The sequence below is a fragment of the Galleria mellonella genome, unplaced genomic scaffold (genome assembly GCF_026898425.1).
Source record: "Galleria mellonella isolate WM207_F2 unplaced genomic scaffold, CSIRO_AGI_GalMel_v1 utg606, whole genome shotgun sequence".
Taxonomy (NCBI): Eukaryota; Metazoa; Arthropoda; class Insecta; order Lepidoptera; family Pyralidae; genus Galleria; species Galleria mellonella.
The window spans coordinates 1,122,041-1,149,074 of record NW_026442126.1 but is presented as its reverse complement, the minus strand read 5'-3'; the positions used below and the strand labels follow the sequence as shown (position 1 = coordinate 1,149,074).

Here is a 27,034-nt window from a genome sequence, read left to right as displayed (position 1 = left end):
AATTTGTTACTCAATATCTTCGTAGAACCGAAGTATGAGAACTACTATTTCGCAATACGTATATTTATTCCATGCAGTCATATAATAAATGTGAAAGTGGGTTTATTCGATTGTTTGTCACCTCTTTTCGCCTCAACAGCTTGAAAGTGGTCCAATGGCTACAGTGTTCACTACTTATTAAATAATCGCTAGTTCGAAACTCAAATACAGTATATTATTTTTGTATATTTAAAGTGATTGCGAAAGTGAGGGCATTGATAAGAAGCTCTAAAAATGTATACCGATGAAGAAATCATTCAAGAAAATTTATTTATAAAATGTTCACTTTGCAAAAGTATGTTAAATTTAATCGATACGAATATTACTACAAAAAAATATTACTTAATGACAAAACAGAATAAAGAAACATGGAAATGTAAAAACTGTTTATCAAATACTCAACATAGTCATGTTAATGCAAAAATAGGACTATCAAAAATGGCTAACATTAGTAAAAATGACAATGTAACTCTACGTAGACCACGATGTAACTCAGAAACTTCTTTATTGGACATATCCCACAGTTTAAATCAAAGCAGCAGTCATTATAATTCTATGTTAATGGATAGTTCCATGAAAAGCTTACCAAGTATGACCTTAGAAAATAATACTGAAATTAATGAACTAAAGGACAAATTGAATACAGTGGAAAGGAACTTAGTCATAGCACACGCTGAAATCGAAAATCTTTTATTGGAAAATAGCGAACTTTCAAAAAAATTACTACAAAATGATATAACGATAAAAGCTTTAAAACATATTAAGTTTAATCCAGCAGCGAATATTTGCAGCAACTGCCGTACTTCGAACTCTCTTACTTACTTCAATAATGATAGCAACTTTACTCCGACACGTATAAGTAGGAAAAATATAACAAACAGTACACCAAAAGTAAATAAACTACCTGTAAAACTTAATGAAGCTGCAATTAACATCCACAATGAAAGAGATCAAAGTCAAGACGATAGTGATGCGAAAATAAATAGTAACATATTGAAACAAAGTGAAAGAGATAAAACAGAAGTAAAAACTCAAAATAATTCTTTAACTAAAGACAAACAAAGCTTTTCAAAAAATATACATACTGACAACAACCAAATTCCGCCAATGATTGAAGGTCACAAGGTGCTTATTTTTGCAAATGATGAAGGAAAGGGTGTGTGCAAGATTCTACAGTCATTATTAGGATTAAAATTTAAAGTGACTTCTATTACAATGCCAGGCGCAAAAGTGCATCAACTATTAAATTCATGTTTAAATCATTGCAAATCTTTAACGAAACAAGACTATGTAATTATAATAGGTGGGTCAAATGACAGGAATCCATTTAGTTTAAAATCTAATTTATACTATTATATTAACCAATTGTGTAAAACTAATGTAATTTTAACTGAGACGTTTTGTAACTACTTCTTAGATTTAAAAGAAATTCGTTATATGTATAGATTTATATGTGATCAATTTGACTGGGCAACATTCACTGGATATACATTGGGCACGAGCGGGGAGCAACATTCTGGTAATCGCCTTCTAAATTTGTGTAGAAATATACTAAGAGATATTCTTCATTTAGAATATAAACGCAAATATTTTGAATATTTAAATAGAAAACCAAATGAAATTGTATACAATAAAACGTTAGTCACAATTGGCACTCAGACAGATGACACAGAGTTTTTTCGAGGAAACCAATAATAATAAACTTGTAATTTTTCATCATAATGTTATGGGAATTAAATCAAAAATTAATGACATTGAACTTTATTTAGATACATTGACATCAAATATTGACATATTATGTTTCTCGGAGACTTTTGTTAGTAAAATGAAAAACATATGTAATATTAAAATTGAAAATTATGAACTTGCATCTTACTACACAAGGCGAAATTTGATAAGAGGAGGAGTCTCTATTTATGTAAAAAAATCACTACAATATAATAAAATTGACTGGCTTTCAGATAATTCTATAGAAAAAATATTTGAATGTTGTGGAATAGCCATACCAGAATTAAAAATTTGGGTATTATGTATATATAGGCCTCCAAATAGTAATATAAATAAGTTTATTGACAAATTGGATGAAACATTATATAGAATTTGTCGTAGGGCTAGAAATCTTAATATAAAGCTAATCATTGCTGGAGACTTCAATATTAATATTCTAGAAAATAATAAAAATACGAGGCTTTTCAATGAAACATTAAATAAATATAACATAAAATGTACTATAAAAGAACCTACACGGGTTACATCTCATTCCCAAACTTGTATAGATAATATTATAACCAATACCAAAAATTTTAAATCTAATGTTGTGCATACAGGTTTATCAGACCATGCTGGCCAGATTTTAGAATTGCCCTGCAAACTAAATTATAATAACAAATTTTGGTATGTGTACAAAAGGAAAGTTGATGTTAACCTGAACATATTCTTGAAATATATCTCACAAGTAAACTTTTCTGAGATATACCAAACAAACGACGTTGATCTGGCTTATGGTATTTTTTTAGAACTATTTAAAATGATACATGACTTGTGTATTCCCATAGAAAAAGTGAAAATTTCATTAAAAAAAAAGCCTAATTGGAAAAGTAAAGGATTAATTATATCTAGTAAACGAAAAAGACAACTCTATCTGCAGATACAAAATAATACATCACAACAAACAACAACTCATTACAAGACATATAAAAGATTATTGCGATCATCAATAAGATACTCGAAAAGACTATCTAATCTAAATTATGTAAAGAATAGTACAAACAAAACAAAGGCTATTTGGGGGTTAATAAAACACAATACTGAACAAACTAATGAATTAAGTCAGACGATAAAACAAATAAGGAATGGGAATGAAGTGATAACATGTCCAAATGAAATTGCAAATATATTGAATAATCATTTTATACAACAAAATAATTACTCGATTACATCAAAAAATCGCAAACCCACAAAATATAGTACAGGTAATAGTATTTTCCTAACTCCTACAGATGAACAAGAAATAATGACCATAATAAAAAAGTTAAAAAACAAAAAAAGCTGCGGTGTAGATGGCATATCAATGCAAATAATAAAATCAAGTGCTACCTATATTGTCAAACCTTTAACATATTTAACTAATCTTATGCTTGAAAGTGGATGCTTTCCAAGTAAGTTAAAAGTAAGCCTAATAAAACCACTGTATAAAAAGGGTCCGAAGGACATTGCAGATAACTATAGACCTGTGGCATTACTACCGGGATTTTCGAAAATTTTTGAACGCGTAATATATAATAGAATTATAAAATATTTAGAAAAAAATAAATTACTCAATAATAATCAATTTGGTTTCCGTAAAGATCGCTCTACTGTAATGGCTATTTTAAATATACTTATTAAGACATGTGAGTCTGTTGATCAAAAAAAAAACGTCACTGCTTTATTTTTGGATATGTCTAAAGCTTTTGATTCTGTAGTTCCAGAAATAATTTTAAATCAACTTGATCAACTAGGAATTCGTGGAATAGCTCTTAAACTATTAGAAAGTTATTTGAATGATAGATACCAAGCCACAACATTAATACACTATAATAAAAACTCAAAAACATTGGTAAACGTGGAATCTATCTACAAAAAGACAGAACTGGGAATTCCACAGGGTAGCATATTGGGACCTCTATTGTTCATAATTTACCTCAATGACCTTCCTGAACAGACAGATCATCAATGTGTATTATTTGCAGATGATGTAACGTTATTATTCACAAATAATGGTTCAAGTTTACAAAATTATGAAAATGAGATCAACGCTAATATCGACAATATTACGGACTGGCTATATAATTTAAATTTAAAAATTAATTCTTCGAAAACGAAAATTATGCAAATAAGAAATTATAAAAAAAATAGTTTAAATTTAAATATTAATATTAAAGGCAATAAGGTTTTTGATGTTGAAACAACGGACTTTTTGGGAATATCTGTAGATGCTCACTTAAATTGGAAATCACATATTGATAAAATTAATAGTAAAATTGCCAGTTACTGTTATGCTCTATCGGTCCTGGTTGATGTGTCATCAGTAGATGTGGCTCGTAACGCATACTATGGTAATGTGTACCCGTTACTAACATATGGAATTGTCTTATGGGGTAACTCAGTCAACGTAAACAGTACCTTTCTATTGCAAAAGCGTTGTCTAAGAATCATATACAATAAAAAAAGTGATGAGTCAGTACTACCATTATTTAAAAATAAAGAATATCTTACGTTGACATGCATATATATATTAGAAATCAGCTTATTTGTAGTAAACAACATGCACTTATTTAAAAAGAAATCTGAAGTTCGACTTAGAAATGTACCCATGAGACAATATGATCATTTATATTTGCCGCAAGCTAACTCAATGATATACAATAAAAGTAGTTATATAATGGCTATCAAAATATATAATCATTTGCCAAATAACCTAAAAGAAGTGCCTAATACAAAATTCAAATTATTATTAAAAAAATGGCTACTTGCAAATGCTTTCTATAATATGAATGAATTCTTTGCTCTTTGACATTTTTCTTTTTTTTACATTGACATTATAAATAATTTAATTAATATATAGGATGATAATTAATATGTTCTAATGGTGACCATGAGTTAGTTTGTGACTGTGGATTGACATGTTTTATTTTATTGACAATTTTATTGACAATTTTAATGTATGACTCTAAAATAATTAATGTTTTGTAATTAATCGTATTGTATGCCCGATGTATGGGTAGGCTGTTTTCCTTTGAGACGTTAATAACATCTTACGAAAAATTGTAACATACAGCTCACAATAAATTTATTCTATTCTATTCTATTCTATTCTATAACAACACGACCAATTGTTACGTTATTGATACACGTACTATTTGCGATGGAGAACGATTTAAGCTTTAACACGATCATGTGTAGAAAGTTACGGGTGAGAACGAGTCTGTGTATTAATAATAAATACTCGTGGTCGTCCAATGGTCGCATTTCGACCATAACATATATTGTAATAAATTAATTTATTATGGTTATGTTTGACATTCAGTAAGACTATAGACAAATAATGTTAAAAACAAGCAATATTAATCTATTCTCAATTTGACCACAGATTTGAACAATTAACAAAAGAATATATGTGCGTGTGTGTGTCAAATATATGGTAGTGTGTGTTATTTTTTTTTATTGATTTAATGTCTTTTTATGCATAATTAAAAAAAATATTAGAATTCTGCACTCTTTCTTTATATAAATTATAAGTGTGCAAAATGTCATACTCCTCCGTGGGCGTAATTTTCGTAAAAAATGTTACAAAGTTTTTGCTTCACGTATTAATATATGGATTATATTTGTAAGTTCCATTATATTCTTTCATTATCCACGCAATATTAAAAGTAATTATGTAGCGTCAACTTTTACAATAGATTAACAAGTTTCGCCCAACAGCAAATTACTCTTTTGTCTCGTTATCTAAGTTTGCATTGTATTAGATTGTGGTTAACTTTCTTATAACTTGGCCCTTCATTGAAAGGCAATGAACTCTTAAGTTATTCCTTTCAAAGCGGCTCACTTTTGCTAAATGAGCGACACGCTTGCATTCGCTATGCATTAACTTGTAACACGAGTTTTGGACTTAATTCTATTCTGATATCGGCTATGTTATAATGAAATTTCAATTTGAAAAGAGACCTTGTCATTGTATAATTCATACTTATGCTATGTGTTGGTGATAGGAAAAAGGCCTTTAGTACTTATAACCATAGCAGCCTTTGTCCAATTGTCCACTGTTGAACAGAGACCTCTCCCACAAGGGGAATTAAGTATATAAAGTAATAATCAACACATTTTTTTTATACAGCTTAGAATGGCAAACAAGTTGACGGACCACCTGATGGAAAGTGGTAACCGTCGCCTATAGACATGAGCAGTATCATGGACATAACAGAGTATACTGTTTCGCCCATAACACCCCCCATGCGTTGCCATTCCTGAGGATTCAGGTGTTATTCCTCTGTACCCAGTAAATTCACGCCATATCCCACTCTTCAAACCGAAACACAGCCATGCAAACACGACTGCTTCACGGTTGAAACACGAATGGGACAGAGGTATCCAAGCAATCGACTTTTGTACAAAGTCTCCCTCTGGTAAAACACATTTTACAGTACAGCTGTTTAAAGGTTGATAATATAATAAATAGATATATACCTGCATCTACTGACTCCCCGCAATGCATTTTAGGTTGTCACGTAATTAAGTCTTTATATTTAAGAGTTCTCATTAACTTTTCCACCAGTTTTTTGTGACTAAAATCCCATTAACAAATTCCATATTCGTTAATTGGATTCCATATTCGTTTATGGAATTTCGAACACAAAACAAAATTGTAAATGAAACGTTCTTTACAAAGAACATGAAATCAAGCTGCCAGTTATTATGAAGCTATCCTGTTTCCCGATTAGTGGATGGTAAAGGTATGTATATGTATATAGCCCTAGATACACTTCTCTCTGCCTTTTTATTATGAAATACAGCAATTAACGACAATCTTTCATAAACTTATTCCAATTATTTTTTATAGATACATACTCTTTATTATTTCCTCCAAAAAATTACAAAGTAAACTTTTTATAGATACAAACAATTACAAGAAATGATCACACTGAGAAAACAATGGGCGGCCTTTTCGCTAAAAGCGATCTCTTTCAGGCAATCATTTATGGAGTAATAGGTAATATGTTTATGTAAAAATTAATTTTAGACAATAGTTACTATTCTTAATCTATGGTGTTTATTAAATTTTCATTCTCTATCGATAAGTTTTTTTTTATTTTAATAAAAGGCGGTAGAATCATAAAAAGTTACGAGAGTCATTTGAAAAGTTCTTAGCCTAACATGGTTAAAGTGGGGGGGGGGGGGGAAGGGATTGTTAGTAATGTAGATTGAGAATCCAATTGCTAGCAATATACCCAACCAGGTCGACCTCCTCGCGATTCCCCCTGGAAACTATCATGGTTAATTCCTGATGAATCATCATCATGATGGGCTAACTGGCCTGTTTTCATTCTCATCTATCACCCTTCACTGGTGCTCCGCCAGCGTATCCCGTTAGCGCAGGCGGGGTTACCATACCATTTTCACTCATCAAAAAAAAACATGGTTAAAGTCACTAGTTTTTTTATAACTACCCTCATTTTGTAGCTACATTATTTAGCAACAAGTATGCACAGTTTAGTATATTCACAGTAACTCATTGTTCGTTTACACGTGACACCGTAAGTCAAGTCAGAGCTATTTTTGGAAATGGATAAAATTGTACATCGTGCAGTGATAAAATACCTGAATTTGAAAGGTTTAACTTCAAAAGCTATACATGAAGACATGTCTGCTACTTTGGGTGAGTCCTCGTGACTAATCGAAATGTTTTTTTTAATGAATAAAATTTATTCTTATTCCCAAATGTTTATAGTGAGTATTTTTTTTAATAAGTGATAATCTAATGGCATCCCCGCCTGCGTTATTGGTATACGCTGACGGGTCACCAGTGAGGGATGATAGGTCAGAATAAAAAGACAGGTCAGTTAGCCCATCGTGATGGATTCACCTGGAATAAAACATGATAATTTACAAGGGAGACCGAGTGAAAGTCGTTCTGATACTGTGGTCACTAGCCATGGGAAAGCTAGATCCCATTACTAACAATCCCTTTCCCCCTATTGATACTATTTAATCAATACTAATTATAATTTTTATATAATAAATAATTTACAGTGGCATCCTGCACTTTGGTTATGATTTATTAAGAGAGGGACTGGCTGAAAACCAGCGCTGTGCAGCTGTTCACATTTCGCTGGGACACTCACAGCATCAGCTGAGTCGGTTCCTTTTGCCGAGTATGGGACACTTTTTGTATATGTTACTTATATTTTATATTGTAATTGTATGGCAATAAATGTTTCTTTCTATTCTATTCATATTATTTATTATATGGTGAGTAAATCACTCCCCATTGGACTTGTATCATTTCGTTTCATTTTCAATGGTCACTAATTGTACATATTCAGTTTATTTCTATAATCATAATTATGCATTATCATCATCATTTCAGCCATTATATGTCCACTGCTGGACATAAGCCTCCCCCATAGATCGCCATAAGGTTCTGAGCCGCCTGCATCCACTGACTCCCCGCAATTATACTTCAATGCATGCCAATTATTAATTTAAGCAGAAGTGATGATTATATAGATGTTCCAACTTTTTTCTACTGTCCCCGCCCAGATGGCGCTGTGATCGCTCATTTGTCACAGTTTTGCCGATATCGAGCGATCGGCGTTGATAAAAAACGATTTTTCATTGCTCCCCTCCTAATCGGAAACCGGTTATTTTACCTGCTGTGACAGTTGGACTGTCATACTTTAATTTTTATTTTGAACAGACTTCAAAAAGTAAAAGTTTATCAATTTGGTTGTATTCTTTTAGGTTTGTTACCTCATAACTACGTCAGTTGTAAATAGATTTCGCATAATTATTTTTTATCTGAAAGTATATATTTACAGATTGGTTTTATAGCAATTTTATTAAAATCAGTTTTAGTAAGTTAGTTTTTAAATCAAAATAACTGGTTTTTCCAAAATCGAAGTCGGTTTTGATTAATTTTTATACAACTTAGAATGGCAAACAAGCTGACGGCCCACCTGATGGAAAGTAGTAACCGTCGCCTATAGACATGAGCAGTACCATGGACATAACAGAGCATACTGTGTTCACCTTGATACACTTAATGCATTGCTATTCCTGAGGGCTAAGGTGTTATGTCTTTGTATCCTATAATTTCATTTCCATATTCCATATACTCTTTATATCAAAGTACAGCCATTCAAACATAACTGCTTTACGGCAGAAACACGAATGGGACAGTGGTAACCAAGAAAATGAATTCTGTCCAATGTCGCCCTCCGGTGAAGGAATTTTGTTTTGTTAACGTTTGACTTATTTTATATATAGTTTGTTTAAAATAAAGCAATTGTAATTTTTTGTTGTAAATAATTTGTTGTAATTGTAATTTTAGTTAGATTCAAAAATATTTGTTTTAAAAAAAATCGTTTTTTGTTAGAGTTTTAGAACCAAATAGAAATCAAAATTCTGTCGCAGCCAGTGACAGTCAAAAATCTTTGAAATATCTAGAGAGGGAGCTGTCGATAGTGTACCTGCTTAAAACTGTGGTTAAAATAACAGGGCCGTATTTAGTAATCAGGTAGCAGGGGCACAAGGATGTAATTCACAAAGCTATCGGCTATATTACGCACACTACGTATAAATAATACCAAATTTTTACTTTATCTAATTCATTTGTGTTTCTACCGTAAAGCAGTTGTATTTGCATGGCTGTGTTTCGGTTTGAAGGGTGGGGTATGGCAGTGAATTTACAGGTTACGGAGGAATAACATCTGAGTCCTCAGGAATGGCAACGCATGGGGGGTATACTCTGAAACAGTATACTCTGTTATGTCCATGGTACTGCTCGCGTCTATAGGCAACGCTTACCACTTTCCATCAGGTGGGCCGTCAGCTTGTTTGCCATTCTAAGTTGCATAAAAAATTTCGTATTTTTAAACTTTGACATATATGGATATGTTCCATAATGGATAATGAATAAGTTGTAATGATAATAATAAAGCTTTAAGAATGATAAGTGAAGTGAAATAAAATGTGAAAACGAAAGTTAGTTCCTAAGTATGGCAGCATACTTACCCTAGTTCACTACTCCGCCATCTTAACGTGATAATGTTGTCATTGATCTTACTTGTTTATAAAATATCAAAAGTGAATCACTCACTGATTCACTAGTGAAATTAGAGTTAAACTTTACAGAACCTAAGTCAAACAGAGATGTAAAAAAAAAACACTTAAAATAAACAAAAAATTTAATTGTTAATGATTAATTAAAAATAAATACAGTAACAGTCGCACATAACTAGCTGTATTAAGATATTTTAATGTCGCTCAGCGACGTATGTAGTTTGAAAAATTTTCAAACTGAAGTGACAATGGACAGATGGAGAAAAAGTTTTCGAGTGGTAATCCCATGGAGGTAAGCGTAGTGTGGAGTGAACTCGCGTGAGATGGAGTAACATAAAAGTTTTCTAGTGACGATATTGATCGGGCAAACGTAGTGTAGATCAACTTACAAAGAGATGGAGAGTCGACCATAGATATGTTTCGTAGATTTGAATGACTGGTTCATGTAGAGCAGCAATCTTAGAAGTGTACAAGTTAACAGTTAAATTGATGAGGACTTTTAAGCAAAAAGCATCTAACACTATAGCCACTCATGACTAACGAATCATGAGCGGCTATAACGCGAGCACGAGCCTCGCTAATGGCCCTGGATGGTTCCGTAACTAGTTGAACTATCTCAACCAAATTACACGGAAGTGAACCCGGTAATTATTATTTATTTATTTATTTAATTCTGTATTGTATCAAAAAATAAAAATAATGACATATAAACAATTCAACTGAAATACCGTAACATAAATACAGATTAAAATATACACATAAAGGTACAAAAGGCGGTCTTATCGCTAGGTCAATCTCTTACAGACAACCTTTGGTCAAAGGAGAACATATAGAAGTGGATAGGTGGCGCAAGAGTGAATTAATATTTTTTAAGTATAATGCACAAAAACATCAAATACATATTGTTTATTAGACTATTTATTATAACAAATAATATATACTACATATACATACACATATAAATATATTAATAAATATTGTAAGGAACAGTGTGATTAGCGAGAAGTGTAGACTGAAAGACGATGTAGTGACAAAAATCGAAAAGGAATGTTGCGTTGGGTTGGTCATTTGGAGAGGATGGATGAAAGAAGAATTACGAAAGAGATTTATCGAGCAAGAATGAATGGAGATGTCGGTAGGGGCCGCCCTAAACGAACGTATGTCGACCAAATAGGTGACGTGCTGAAGAAGGGCCAAATTAAAAGTATTCGTAACCGGCGAGCGTGTGTGAAAAGATTGATGAATGTGGAAGAAGCGAAAGAGGTTTGTTTGAATCGAAGCATTTGGTGTTCCATTGTTTCTGCCTACCTTAATGGGAGACAGGCGTGACAGATATGTATGTATGTATAAATATATTACAATAAAATATAATGCGTACTTATAAAACTTTTAAGAATAAAACATTTGATGATTTATATTTTCATCAAGTGTTAGATAAATTACTTAATCCAGCGTGACAAAGCAATGTTACAGTTTGTCAACCGTTTTAATCAACGTTTGGTAATTACGAGGCTTACTGTTCTGTAAAATTACATTCCTAATGTAATATAAGTCGAGCCGATGTTTCTTGGTAAGGTATATTATATGTATTTGAAATGAAATTGTTTGTCAAGAGGTATATTGTTCTTACATGTACTATACTACATATACTATTATTAGAATCCTATATTGTTTAAGTATTCACCATTAATGATGGAATAAGAAAGGTATTTACAATTATAGAATAACATATTTGAAAGGATTCGTTTATACTAGCTATACTAGCTTTTCTCCGCGATTTTGTCTGCATGATTGACATAAAAAGTAGCCTATATGCTTCTCCATTTGTACTAAATTTTATAGTGATCAGTTAAGCTGTCATAAGACAACAAACAAACGCATTGACATTTATAATATTAGCAGAAATTACTCTCTATTCTCCTTTTAGATAATTGGATTTCTATTATTATTTAATATACTAGAGGGAGACTTTGTACAAAAGTCAATTGCTTGGGTACCTCTGTACCATTCGTGTTTCAACCGTGAAGTAGTTGTGTTTGCATAACTGTGTTTCGGTTTGAAGGGTGGGATATGGCGTGAATTTACAGGGTACAGAGGAATAACACCCGAGTCCTCAGGAATGGCAACGCATGGGGGGTATTATGGGCGAAACAGTATACTCTGTTATGTCCATAGTACTGCTCATGTCTATTGGCGACGGTTACCACTTTCCATTAGGTGGGCTGTCAGCTTATCTGCCATTCTAAGTTGTATAAACAGAAAAAAAATCATATGGGATGAAGAAGACTACATTTTATTCTGCTGAATAAACGGATTTTGATAGATAGATAGATACTCTTTATTGTTTCTTTCAAAAGATTACAATAGTAAATTTATTATAGATATAAACAATTACAAGATATAATCAGATCTTGGCCACATAAACAAAGTTTTCAAGATTAAAAATGAAATTCTTTATAAAGGCATCAAAAACATACTACGTGTTTGTTTGAAGAATTTTATTTTTCTTAGTGGAATTTTTTGTTGCATGGCCGTCATTTTACTTTTTACGGTAAGATCTTTAGACATAACATGATACATCATTTATCAAAATCCGTCATGTCGTTTAGTGGTTATGGGAAGGGAAAGAGACTCACTTATAGCTATTATACACATACATAGAAACTGTAAAAATAAAGGGCATCTACTTCTATTTTTTCAACCGACTTAAGAAAAGGAGGATGTGAAATCAGTTATATTTTTCTATATTTCTTGTCTCATCAACTCGGTTAATTGTAAACAGATTTTGAAAATTTCTTTTTTATCTGACAGGATATATTTACAGATTAGTTTTATATAAATTTTACCAAAATCAATTATGTGGTTCAATTTTTAAATCAAAATAACTATTTCTGTCATAAATGAAGTCGGTTTTTTTTTTGTACACAATCTTATAAATACGTCTATTTTTTTCGTAGTTCTGTTACATGATAAAAGCGAACGGAAATGACAACATAGGTAATATTGTCAATTCCGTACAAATTTTCAAATCTCCTTTTGCAATCGATAAGGTTCGCCCCGTGTTGATTTCATATTAATTCTGTGACGATTTAAGCTACCATTTTTCCATAAGAAGCGATAAATTTGCTGTTGCGAAGTTGAATCTTATTTTAAAAACGCCATTCCACGATCACAATTCAAATATTTTTAATGTAATGTGTTTACTATGAAATATTTCGCCTTTAATTGATTTTTTTTTAATGGATGATAATGGAATGGTATCGCACCCATGCTATCGGTATACACCAGCGGGGTACCAGTGAAGGATGATAAAAGAGGATGAAGCAGGTCAGTTAGCCCATCGTGACGAATTCAACAAGAATTGTTCACGATGGTTTCCAGAGGGAACCACTTGGAGATCGACCTAATAAGGCATATTGCTAGCAATGGGGCTATCAAACTCCACTACTAACAATCCCTTTCTCCCCTTAATTGATGTTTTATTACGATTAAAGTAATTATTTTCTTTCAGAAGAAATTTAGAATAATTTGCTTAGTACTGACTTCGATGTGTAGTTTTACCTTATTTTAATTTAAGCAGGCGTTATTTATATTTTTTTAATAAAATTAAATAATTTATTTCCAGAATACAGAAATTAAAAAGGTTTTAATAATATTGCATTTGTTCAACGTATTCAGCTTGTATAAAGGAATGCAAATTTTTATATTTTAATTGTTAAAAACTAATACTAAATAAGTGTTTTATAATCACATAAATCGCTTGGATCTCCAACTAAGACATCCAGAGCACATTAGAAAACACTCAGAGCCGAACCAATTTAGAAAAGTTTGTGTCTTTAATTGATCTGACCAGAAATTGAACTTGGGCACTCATTTACTGTAATTTTATTATATCATCTGCAATGCAGGTAACGCTGCGAGTTATAATTAGTAAATCATGATTATCGTAATCAAGTTGCTGTTCAGCATACACGCCGGCTTTGTTGCCCCCATTCATTGACACTAAATCCAGCTCTGTTGATTCTAAACCCATTACTCAGTTTGTGGAAAGCTCTTTATGTTCCCCGTAGCGTTCCTGTTGACGCGATGTTAATGTGTTTTCAAATTACTTCTAAAGAGCTTAATACCAAGTCGGAGGAGCGGAATTATGAAACTTAATTACGATTGGAACCGATTCTGTGACAGGGCCGTGTTTAGGGGCGGGGAGGGGGCGGTGTTATTGAAAGCAATGGTGTTTATGTTAAAGGATTACAGGAAATAGAATGTCATAATTGCCGCCTATTTATCACGGTGTATTTGTGTACCGTTTCAAATTGGAAATTTTCAATTTAATATTATATTTTGGGATATTGCGTATTTGGTATTTTATCGTTGTATCGCAAAATGTAATCTACGTTTATAAAGAGTGTGTTAAGATCTTGTAATTTTTTTATTTCCTGTTAGCTATATGATATATGCACCAGTTTTGAACTCTCATGCTTGAGTTATACAAATTTTGTCAAGATACAGTTAAATAATAAAGGTTGTTCGAGTTTTTTTTTACAGTACTGTCACTCAATCACTATTTCTTGTGATATATCATCATCGTCATCATATTAGCAGTCAACTATCTTCTGCTGAATATAGGCCTCCCCCATCTACTACCTTCTGTAGATGCCACGCTTAGCAGGTGGTTTAGGCAGAGGCCTAATCCACCTGTTAAGCGTGGCATGTCCCCCTTTCGTACCCCTCGTCTCTTTTAAACGCATCAATAACCAGAGGGTCATTGATGGTTTTAAAAGGGACGCTGCTGCCCATCACTTGACCATTAATTCCCTTAGTCGCCTCTTACGGCACTGACATTGGTGTATCAGATTTACTAGAAGCGATCTGTTTTAGATATAACATCACATTTGCTCACATTGTTATTGTTTCTGATTTATGTCTGTCTAGTCTATCTGGTCTGGGTATTGTTTACCCCAAAATTCTTTACAGGATAAGTAAAAAGGAAAATGTGAAAAACTCTTTTACTCTTCTCCACAGATACAGTTTTTGCTTCACCTAACTTATAATTCATCTTGTGAGTTTAAAAGACTTTTTGATTTATTTAAATAACTACATGAATAATATTATTACGAATTAATTTAGAAACGAAATTACATCCTACCCTTTAATAAAAGAGCATATTCCTTTTTGAAAGGCCAGCAGCACCTCTGGTGTAGCGGGTGCTTATGGGCGGCGCTAGTCACTTACCATCAGGTGAGTCGTGCTCGTTTGCCCTCTATGTTATAAAAAAAGAAAACAATATTAATTTCGTCGTTATGCTACTTTTTTGCGACGCAAAATATGCTGTTTATCTTTATTATGTTGTTATCTCGTGTTTTTCTGTATTTACATTTTGGTTACGTCCTCTTAAATAATGCACACTGCATTAATATAAAAACACGCGTCGTGATTTTCGTCTCTGGTTAATGAATGCCTTTTATCTTTCTTTCAGCACCCACTGTAGCTAAGTGTTTATGTGTGCCGACGCATTAAGCAATCAGGATACGTTTGTTGCTCCTTCAAACGAGTTTTCCAACCGTAAATTGCTTTTGTGACTGTATTCAGAGGTTATGTAAAAAGTTCACAGCTCTGTTGGCTCGGCTGAAATTTATTCTTCAATCTCTCGGGATATTTTCATGTTATGTTTATTCCATTGGGAATTATAAATAACTCGTGTGTTTGAAAAGCGATGAACATTGCCTATAAACATAACCAATGTATATTGGACTCTAAAGGGAAGTAGGTATTAGCTCGAAGACTAAAATTTTTTTTGGATCATTGAAGGTGACATGATTTACGTCAACATAAATCATAGTGGTGCATAAATCGATCTAAAATCAATAAATCATAGTAAGCCCGGTAGTATTTTTAAATATATCAAAAAGAAACTACTTGTAGTGACCTTTTTTAAAAGTATATAATATTTAATAATTTGGAAATATTTCCTTTCGGCAAACATACACGTATGTAATATTAGATTGATTCCATAGAAATTATATCAAAATAAATTCAGTTATTTAGTTTTTAAGTCAAAATAAATGTATCACGACCGACACAGTATACTCTAATATGTTCATAGTACATAGTAGTTATTTTTAATAGGTGATAATGGAATGACCCCGCCTGCGCTATCGGTATACACTGGCGGGGCACCAGTGAGCGATGATAGATGAGGATGAAAGCAGGTCAGTTAGCCCATCGTGACGAATTCCACTAGAATTAACCACGATAGTTTCCAGGGGGAACCGCGTGGAGGTCGACCTGATAGGGTATATTGCTAGCAACGAGTTAATAAGACCCCATTACTCACAATCCATTTCCCCCAAGGTGGGTTTGTTTGCCATTCTAAGTTGTATAAAAAAAAAAAAAAGATAAAAACAATTTAATCAAAGATAACAACAATTAGCTGGTAGAGAATGGCATTATATAAAGTCATTAAACTTACCACTTGTAGAAAGTTTTATTGAGAAATAAAGAGTAAACAAATAAGAAATTCCAGGTAAATAGACTTTTTAGGACCTCCAATATCTATATAATAAAAGAGAGATAAAGGATTAAGATTTACAATTTACAAAATTTTATATTGCTAAAAATAAGAGTAAGCTCGCCTATCGATAGCTTGGTGGGATTAAATCTCCTTTGGGAATTACCTAACAACTTGTGCCGTTAGGGAGATGTTTAACTTGTCGTTCAGCGATTTTCAAGTAGCTATCGGACCTTTCTTAAATGTATTTATTTGGAAGATAAACCGCTTTCTAAAAACAGATCGGAATCGATACTAAACCACCATTTTCTATTTTTAAAATTAAAATTTTAAATTGATATTATTGTGAAGTGATAATTCTAAGGACAAGTGTAAACTAAGTTTTAGTGGAATTACGTCTGAATTGCTTTATATTGAATTATCAATGGTTCATATTGTAGTAGTTTAATAAAACTTTAAATAAATATAATTTTCGAGCTAAGTTTGGGGTATTCTAAATTCTATTCCCTAAATTAGCTAATCTCTGACTGTTATTCAGTTTTGCCACACGTGTTTCACCTCTAAACGAGACATCTTCAGCCAATTAATGGGTCTCTGCTTGGAGCCTAGCGTTGACCATTTAGCGCCCAGACTGCGAAAGACTCGATCTATTAATTTGTGTGAAATGCTTTGTTTAGAGCTAAGACACGGACACACAACATGTGCGTGGACTGAATGACGGTTGGAGATTGATGAGTTATAAAGTACGTTGTAGAACTTTTGTTAATAATAATAGTAGTGAAACCTCAAAAGTTGAAAGTCGTCAAAATACTGATGGTAGCAGAATTAATTAGAATTCCTTAAAAAAATAATGAGATAGTAATAACGAAAAGCAGTATAAATAATGGTTAAACAATGAAAAATAAATAAAACATAATATGAAAATATACAATTAAAATAAAATACTAAGCATTTTGATAATGAAAACATAAATATGAAAATAAATAAAATATTAGTATTATATGTACAATAGCCATAACATAGACAGAAATAGTGTTCGAGCATCTATAAATAATCTTAAGTCGCAAATTCTCATAAATCGACATCTTTCCCATTTTATAAATAGACACCATTTTGAAAATCTTCAATTAACACTTTCCAAGAACTCCGTGAACAGAACAACAATTTTATTTAATCAACACCTCCACTTGTCTTAGTACCCTTTAGTACGTAACATTGCTCCTAATAGAGTGCCCTCCAAGGAATGTAGCTGGTGAGCTCTCGTCAAATTCATTACTGCCCTCTTAAGTCTCCAGTAACGAGAGAACACACGGTCTCTCAACATGAGCGTGTAAGCTCTTCAACATCATAACGCCTTGTTTGCCTTTTGTCTTCTGAGTAGCATTTGACATTTTCAGCAGATTTAGGAACGTGTTTTTGAATTTGATTGTATTTCTTGTTGTGTATTTTAAGTGGTAGCTTTGGAGTGCTTTTTTAAAGCGGCTTCAAAATGGGAAGCTTTTTTTATTTGTTTGTTAAATAGCAATAATAACATTTAATTTTAACGTCCCAAACTTGAGTATGAGTCTATTAATTCTAATTTTGTTGAGACCAGTACACCTGGGTGACTATGGCGGCCTCATAAGGAATATCTGAAAGTCTGACAGTTCTTCAGGGACACCTTTTTTTTACAACACAGGAGGCAAACGAGCATGCGGCTCATCTGATGGTAAGTGACTACCGCCGCCCATGATCACCCACAACACCTACGGCATTGCAGGTGTGCTGCCGGCCTTTTAAAAAAAATATGCTCTTTGCCTACAGATATAGTCATTTGGCATTGCGACTGCTAGATTGGCTCAGTGTTATTGATGTATTTAAAAATATATGTACTGCATAATTGGGGAAATCTAAATTAAGGGTAGGTTGAAATTAAATGACAATTCGGAACTTTTGTTTGGCATAGCATACTATTGTACGTTTCGAGATTTTTCTCAATATCCATTTAGATTTATTGGAGTATTACATAATATTTTTATTATTTATCTTTGATAATATTTTAAAAAGGGACTGGCTGCTGCCCATTCCACAAGCACTAAGTGCCTTTAGTTGCCTTTTACGACACTCACGGGAAAGGAAGCGGCGACCCGTTCTATATTGGAACTCTGAAGCACATCCACTTGGTTTGTGACAATATCATGTATTGTATTATAATTTTTTACTGTACATAATTCATACTGAAACATTAAAAGATTTAATATAAAAAATGGCGATTTAATATAACATGTCTGTCAGTTACATCACGCACGGTCGTGTGTTTACATTTAATTTGTTCTAGGAACCGAAGAAAATAACGTTTCCTTTTTTTTTTTACTTAATAGCTGCAGAAGAATTATTTAGGTCGCATTCCAGCGAGAGTCCTATTTTGAACTTTAAGTTTTGTTTATTTATTTCATCTTTACTGCACAATAAAATTTGTACAAACGGAACTTCGTATGACATTCTCTACCAGCTAATCATTGAGTTATTTAGATTTTCGTTATAAATTTTCATTCTAATTATAAATATTGGTGGTATATAAGTCAGATAGACATTCTTTATTGTTTCCTTTAAAAGATTACATTGGTTGCCGTGTGGTCTCGGTATAGGATAGGCCACCCCTTCCTTTCCTGTGGAAGTCATAAGAGGCAACTAAGGGAGGGCAAAGAATGGGCAGCAGCGTCCCTCCTAAAACATAACCAAACCCTAACTGCGGTTGCCAATCCGTCTGCCAAGCTACGTAATTACTGATAAAAACCCCCTAGGGAGAGACTTATGTTCAGCAATTTACAGTTTTTTTTATGCAACTTAGAATTGCAAACCAGCTGACGGCCCACCTGATGGTAAGTGGTAACCGTCGCCTATAGACATGAGCAGTACCATGGACATAACAGAGTGTACTGTTTCGCCCATGATACCCCCCATACGTTGCCGTTCCTGAGCACTCAGATGTTATTCCTCTGTACCCTGTAAATTCACGCCATATCCCACCCTTCAAACCGAAACACAGCCATGCAAACAACTGCTTCACAGTAGAAACACGAATTGGACAGAGGTACCCAAGCAATCGACTTTTGTACAAAGTCTCCCTCTGGTAAAAGTTACAAACTGATATGATGATAATGATTACATTAGTAAAATTACTATAGATACTAACATGAAACTGTTTAGGTATAGTTGATATACGCCACATAAAAGCTCGGTTCTATAATCAGGATACTTCGTTATGTTATAAAAAACAAGACAGTGAATATATGAGGTCACAAAAGAAAATTCAAACCCGAAAATCCCGTTTTCAAGGGTCTTAGTCTTTTGGAATGGCAATGCATGATATGCATGGTACTGTTCTTATCTATAGATAACTGTTATCATTTTATACATTCTCTTCTTGTTTCTACCGTAAAGCAGTTGTGTTTGCATGGCTGTGTTTCGATTTAAAAGGTGGAATATGGCAGTGAATTTACAGGGTACAGAGGAATAACATCTGAGTCCTCAGGAATGGCAACTCATGGGGGGTATCGTGGGCGAAATAGAATACTCTGTTATGTCCATGGTACTGATCATGTCTATAGGCGACGGCTACCACTTTCCATCAAGTGGACCGTCAGCTTGTTTGCCATTCTGAGTTCTTTAAAGAGAATCGAAAAAATTGTTATTTTAATTAGTCCGCCTGAGAATTGAAGCCAGGATCTTGATTACGCAGAGAAATATACCTACGTCAGTGTATTTGTGTTTATATTGTTATTGTTTTTCGTCTTGATCTAATCAATCATCTTACGTTTCAATAAAGGCTCATAATTATCTTCCCTTCTATTTTTAGGCTCCAACAGGTAGAGATTTGAATTCACCTTTATTTTTTTTGTGTTAATTTTATTCGATATTTTTGCCAGTATCGAATCAATTTTGAAATCTATTTGTTATTGATATGGTTTAATTAATTGTTCGTGTTGTGACCTCCTGATGGAACTTCATTATTTTATTTTATTTTAATAACATAATAAAAATGTTACTAGACGATGTCTGTATGTGGGAAATATTTGAGATAAATTAAAACGAGGAGTCCTAATAATCCTTGTGTCTGTCTGTGTCTTTGTAATCCCTTATGGACTCCCGCGATACAGGTTCGCCTAGTGCTGGGTTCAATGTACTCATGTTGTATATTTCTCGTGTTTAATAAATAAATAAATGAAATAAATTAATAAGAACAATAGGAGTCGATACTATAATTTTTAGAAAATTTTGTCGGTCTTCTTTTTTTGCAACTTAGAATGGAAAACACGCCGACTTGATTGTTTTTCATTTAAAAAAAATACCAATGCCTATAAAGGTTTATTTTTAACACTAAGTATGTATCATTGCACAAATCGTAATAAATGATTGCTTAAGTAATTTAATAATTTAGGTTATATCTATATATTGGCATTAGTATATATGTAAAATTGATAAATTCCTATGTTTTCTAATTATTATAATTAATATTTTCTTTTCAGGTAGTCCAACGCATCAAAAATTGCAATTGGGTGAGTGAATATTGGATTTCATATACGAGTATAAACATTTTTTATAAATTAATTATTTATATAATTAGACTTATAGAAAAAACAAATAACAGCTGAGTTTCTTGTCCGTTCTTCTTGGCTGAAATTGCATTACGAATGGGTGGTAATGAAAAAAAATTACTGTTCAAAAATGCTTAAATTTAAGTTTACTTGAATAAAGATATGTCTTTCTTCTTCTTTCATTAATAATCAGTATTTATACATATATTGTAAAGAAATATTTGAACCATCATAATCGTCATGTTAGCCGTTAACTGTTCACTGCTGGACATACGAGTAGGCCTCCCCATAAGGGGGTATTGTTAGTAGTTGCTACGCATGGTAGGCGGGTTGGCAACCGCTGTTAAGTTTGTAGGTGGTATTTTAAGAACGCTGCTGCCTATTTCTCGATCATTAAGTTCCCTTAGTCGCCTTTTACGACACCCACAGGAAAAGAAGTGGTGGCCCATTCTATGTCGGGAGCTACACGGTGACTTAACAATTTTAAACGTTCTATAGTGCAATTTGACGTCTTAGCTGAAGAACTCTTGAAGCTTAAAAATAAAATTTAAATATAAAAATAAATTTCAAAAATTTATTTTACTGTACTATAAACTCTTTTAGAAGATCTTATATCAAACACATACAAAAATATTTGAAAAATATAATCTATCTATTATATACACATCTTACATCTACGTACTATACATATAAAAAAACCAAACCATAAAAAATTACTTAAACATAAAAAAAAATCTTTGAGATCACTACTAACTGGTAGGGTACCTAGGAGACTTTTTTTTATACAACTTAGAATGGCAAACAAGCTGACGGCCCACCTGATGGAAAGTGGTAACCGTCGCCTATAGACATGAGCAGTACCATGGACATAACAGAGTATACTCTTTCGCCCATTATACCCCCATGTGTTGCCATTCCTGAGGACTCAGGTGTTATTCCTCTGTACCCAGTAAATTCACGCCATATCCCACCCTTCAAACCGAAACGCAGCCATGTAAACACAACTGCTTTACGGTTGAAACACGAATGGGACAGAGGTACCGAAGCAATCGACTTTTGTACAAAGTCTCCCTTTGGTAAAATTGCTTACTTGACTTGCTGCATCTCCATGCTGAATAGCTATGGAGATGCGTTGACCAAACTAGAGGCCAGCCTTCTGGTCACCAGAAGTTTCAACTAGCCGGCGTGAAATCTCTTTGAAAAGACTAGTAGTAGTAAAAAGAGGAATTTTATGAATAAAACTGTACTACAGTTCTTTAAAAGAATACCTATTATTTTGATTTCAAACTATATAAGGATAATAGGCCTTTGTTGAACATATCATTATTTTACTATCCTAACTAAATAATATAATGTTTTGTCTAATAATATTTTTAGATATAATTTATTGCTATAAAAACTTGCCTTTTACAAGAACCGTTAAGAAAATACATCGAATAACATTACCTCGTGACCAAATATTTGATTTTATGTTTCCCTTGTAAACGAAATTATATTACTCGAATATATACTTATATAAAATTAGAGAAAAGGCCATATTTGCTAATAATTTAACAAGTTCTTCTAAAATGAATATGGACTTATTTCTGTTTACGATATAAGCAATAGGTACTTAATTTCAACAATTCATTATACAGGCATTTATAAATTATTTATTATACAACTTAGAATGGCAAACAAACTGACGGTCCACCTGATGGAAAGTGATAACCGTCGCCTATAGACATGAGTAGTACCATGGACATAACAGAGTATACTGTTTCGCTCATGATACCCCCATGCCAAATTTATGTTAATGGTATGGTAACCCCGCTTACGCTAATAGTATACGCTGGCAGGGTACCAGTTAGGGATGATAAATGGGAATGAAAAAGTAGGTCAGTTAGCCCATCGTGATGAATACATCTGTAATTCAGCACGATGGTTTCAAGGGGGGACAACGTGGTGGTCGACCTGAGAGGATATATTGCTAGCAATAGGATTGGTAGTCCGCATTACTAACAATCCCTTCCCCCCTAACGCAGATACCACTAAGTAGCAATACAAAGTGGACAAAGGTATACCATGTGCCATGTGTACTATAAAGTAGTACACATGGTACATGGTATACCTTTGTCCACTTTGTATTGCTTAGTCGTCTCCCACTGGAATGGAAGAGGTAACAATATGCTGGGACCACACTGCATATTGTTACCAAATTGTGCCAAATTAATATTTAAAGCTCTACCACAAAAATAAGGATTATTGTTATGGTTTTATTGTGCTTAAAGTCTTATTTGTTTTACAGTTTCTATTTTTTTTACACAACTTAGAATGGCAAACAAGCTGCCGGCCCACCTGATGGAAAGTGGTAACCGTCGCCTATAGACATGAGCAGTACCATGAACATAACAGAGAATACTGTTTCGCCCATGATACCCCCCATGCGTTGCCATTCCTGAGGACTTAGATGTTATTCCTCTGTACCCAGTAAATTCACGTCATATCCCACCCTTCAAACTGAAACACAGCCATGCAAACACAACTGCTTCACGGTCGAAACACGAATGGGACAGAGGTACTCAAGCAATCGACTTTTGTACAAAGTCTCGAAATGAGAAGTTTGTGAACCCTAGTACATGTATATAAATTTACAAGTTTTACCTTTTCTTATTCGTCCTCTTTGGAACACATTGGATATTTATTGGCAATTTCAGTTTAAAATTTGATAGAACATTACTTTTGAGGTTCGCGTAAATGTTGGCAAGTGGTACAGAGCCGTATTGGCTGATCGCCAGCTAGTGGCTGAATATGCGCAATGTTCGCCTGCTACCCACAGAAAATGCAGGGATTATAAATGTGTTGGGATAGTTATGATCTGTGCCGCCATTCTGGGTTGAATTTCTTTGACGACTTCGGTGTTCTAGTGGCTTAACACATTGGCTTTATCTTCTGACGGTTGAAGGTTCGATCCTTGAACAAAACAAACATTTGTATTCATAAATATATCTGTTTGTTTTTGTCTGCTTATTACTTCATCATTATTTCGACCATTATCTGTCCACTGTTGAACATAGGCCTCCCCATAGACTGCGAAAAGGAATGGTTCTGAGCCACCTGCATTCACTAACTCCCTACAATGAATTTGAGGTCGTCACTCCATCCAGTGGGGATTGTCCTAAACTACGTTTGCCTGTACGGGTCGCCACTTAAGAACTTTTCTTTCCTACCGGTTGCCAATTCTTCGAGCTATATGACTAGCCCACTGCGACTTCAGTTTGCTTATCCTTCTATATAATAACATACATAATGGCAATATTGCTAGAAAGGTGTCCGTACTCAATTGACGAATTCTAATTATAGTAAATTTGAATATATATATATATATATATATTGTTTATGTTAAGAGATGACTGTAATATTTGTTTTATGCTTAATTTAATTTATACTTTATGTACTGTATGAAATTATTGTATCTACTATGACATTCGAATACAAATTTTTGTTTATAAATAGATAAAATATATATATATATATATATATATATATATATATATATATATATATATATATATATATATATATATATATATATATATATATATATATATATATAACGTCTTAATTCGTTGTCATAGAGCAATATAATTCTTATTACTGTTACTTGCTATGTATAATTTACAGAAAAAAAAAGTATTTATATTAGTTGTCGAGTATCCATAGTTTAAGCTCAGCTTTGTTTACTATTAATTTATTTCTAAGCATTTTATTTTATTTATTTATTTAAGGAACACCAACAGCATATTGCATTATAACATATAGGTATGACAAACATTAAATATAATACAATATTAATGCACATGCCTATTATAGGTATTCACAGCATTCACTTTAACATAGTTATACAGTGCGAGAAAAATAAATAATAAAATTAATTTATAAATAAATAAATAAATTTCTCCAATAAAAATAATTTTGATGTCACATAAATATAGCCGGTTTATACCGACGTTATTTCTGTATAGAGTTTACATATATTCAATCTCCTACCTATAGCTCGATATCCATCAGTGATTTCTCTAATAACACAGATTCATTTTCTGAGTCAATTTAATAATTTTGAATATAATAAATTTCATGGAACATATTAGAGGAGTTGTGGGTGTTAAGCGTGGGTGTTATAGTATTTACTGTGATGCCCAAGGCGCTGTTCATGTCTACACGTGGCGGTTATCATTTTCTATCAGGTGGGCTGACATATTGTTGGCAATTTGATATTGAATAAAAAAATATCTACATAGATATTTTTAATAATATACGATAAGTATATTTAAAAAAATATTAATACATTATTTTATATGTAACTTACAAGTGCAATAAAAAATATATTTTATATATTCTTTATTGCCAATGAGAGTGACCACGACTGTAGGCAACATTCACGTTATGCTTGAAATTTTGAATGTCTGAAAATTACAATTCTGAATTATACATTACACTTCTTAGTTATTGTTACTATGGCACACGCATGAAAGAAAAAAAATGTTACTTGTTTATATATTTTGCTTTTTTTTGTATATGCATTTTTTTATTTCTTGTTACTGTGTACGTATGTTGTTATTTATGTGCTGTAAGTAATGCAAATATATATATATATATATATATATATATATATATATATATATATATATATATATTATAAATTTGTGTAATATATTATAAAATTAATAAATAATATTTCAGGTTATATGCATGCGTGGAAGACTTGATTTTTTTTAAATTGCATTTTTTACATATATATATATTATAATAGGCGCTATCTATATATAATAATACACGCTTAGCCCATCGTGATGAATACATCTGAAACTCAGCATTTTCTATTTTATTCGATATATTACAAAATTCTCTCGACTTCATTTGGTCCTTCATAAGTGTAAATTATTTTAACAAATAATAAAAATATTTATAATATTAGTATATTACAAAAGAGCAAATCGTTGCAAACTTCGTTCAGACAGATTCAATATTCACAATTTGATTGAAGAGAATCTAAATACAGATGCAGATGTTTATATCTGTCTTTATCGTATTTGGAAGCTTTTTCTATATTCCTTCACTGTTCATCCGGTATTAAACGATTAAACACACGTTTCTCGCTTGACATAATATCGTAATTTTACTATGTTATACAGCTAGCTTATATATATTCACAAAATATGTGCACTTATATCTTAACAGAAAAAACCAGTACAATCGATGACGGTTAAACGTTATCTGGCGACTGCTGGTTACTCTGTTTGTCTTTATATTTGTATTGTTATTTAATTATTAAATCTATTGTAAAAATTTTGTTTTTATATATAATTTTTTTATATAGTGGAATATTTTATGTATTTATATTGGCGGATTTTTTGTACATATTAGTTTATTTTTAATATATTATGTGTGTGTGTATATTATATAAATTTATCAAGTATTTTGTTTTATTTTTAATCCTCTATTCAATAATGCACTGCCTACGTATTACTCGTCGTTCGCCCAATGGACTTGACTTCAAAAAAGAGATAGGAGAGACACGCGCGCGTGTTATAGTCCGCCATATGTACATAGAATTTATACTGTGCATTAAAGTTTAAAAATATATATATAAATAAAAAAACATATACCTACGTTTTTTATTTATTTATTTTTATATCTTGAACCCCCAGTTTCATATGTTTAATTACTATATTCAAACAAATTTATTATCACAATAAATAGTGTATTATGTATGTACATATATATGTTAACTATATATACATTTATAATGGAGACGAAAGGCGAATAAACGTTATTTCCAAATATTAAAGTAACATGTTGCATAAAACGTTACGAAGGACGTAAAAATTTTTGACAATTGTAGCCCAACCATTCAATTTCAATTATATAATATAATAATTCGGCGATATATTTGAAGACGATGAATTTACCAACTAACGACAGGGGTGCATATTCTGATGAAACGTATATATACTATGTTAATAGGTAGATATCAGTTCAGCTTGTTTGCCAATATCGATCTTTGTGTCGTTTCATTATTCATGTGAAAGAGTAATAAACATCTAAC

General features: G+C 32.4%; 1 protein-coding gene across 2 annotated transcripts in view; it reads left to right on the top strand.

The window, feature by feature from the left end:
- The first annotated feature begins 20,875 nt into the window (after nt 1-20,875).
- The window catches only part of LOC113511408 (uncharacterized), a 118,676-nt gene continuing 112,517 nt past the window's right edge, over nt 20,876-27,034 (top strand). For both annotated transcript variants that reach the window (XM_052899643.1, XM_052899642.1), the window contains exon 1: nt 20,876-20,907. The gene's annotated coding sequence lies outside the window, so the exon portion shown is untranslated. The remainder of the gene's footprint in view (nt 20,908-27,034) is intronic.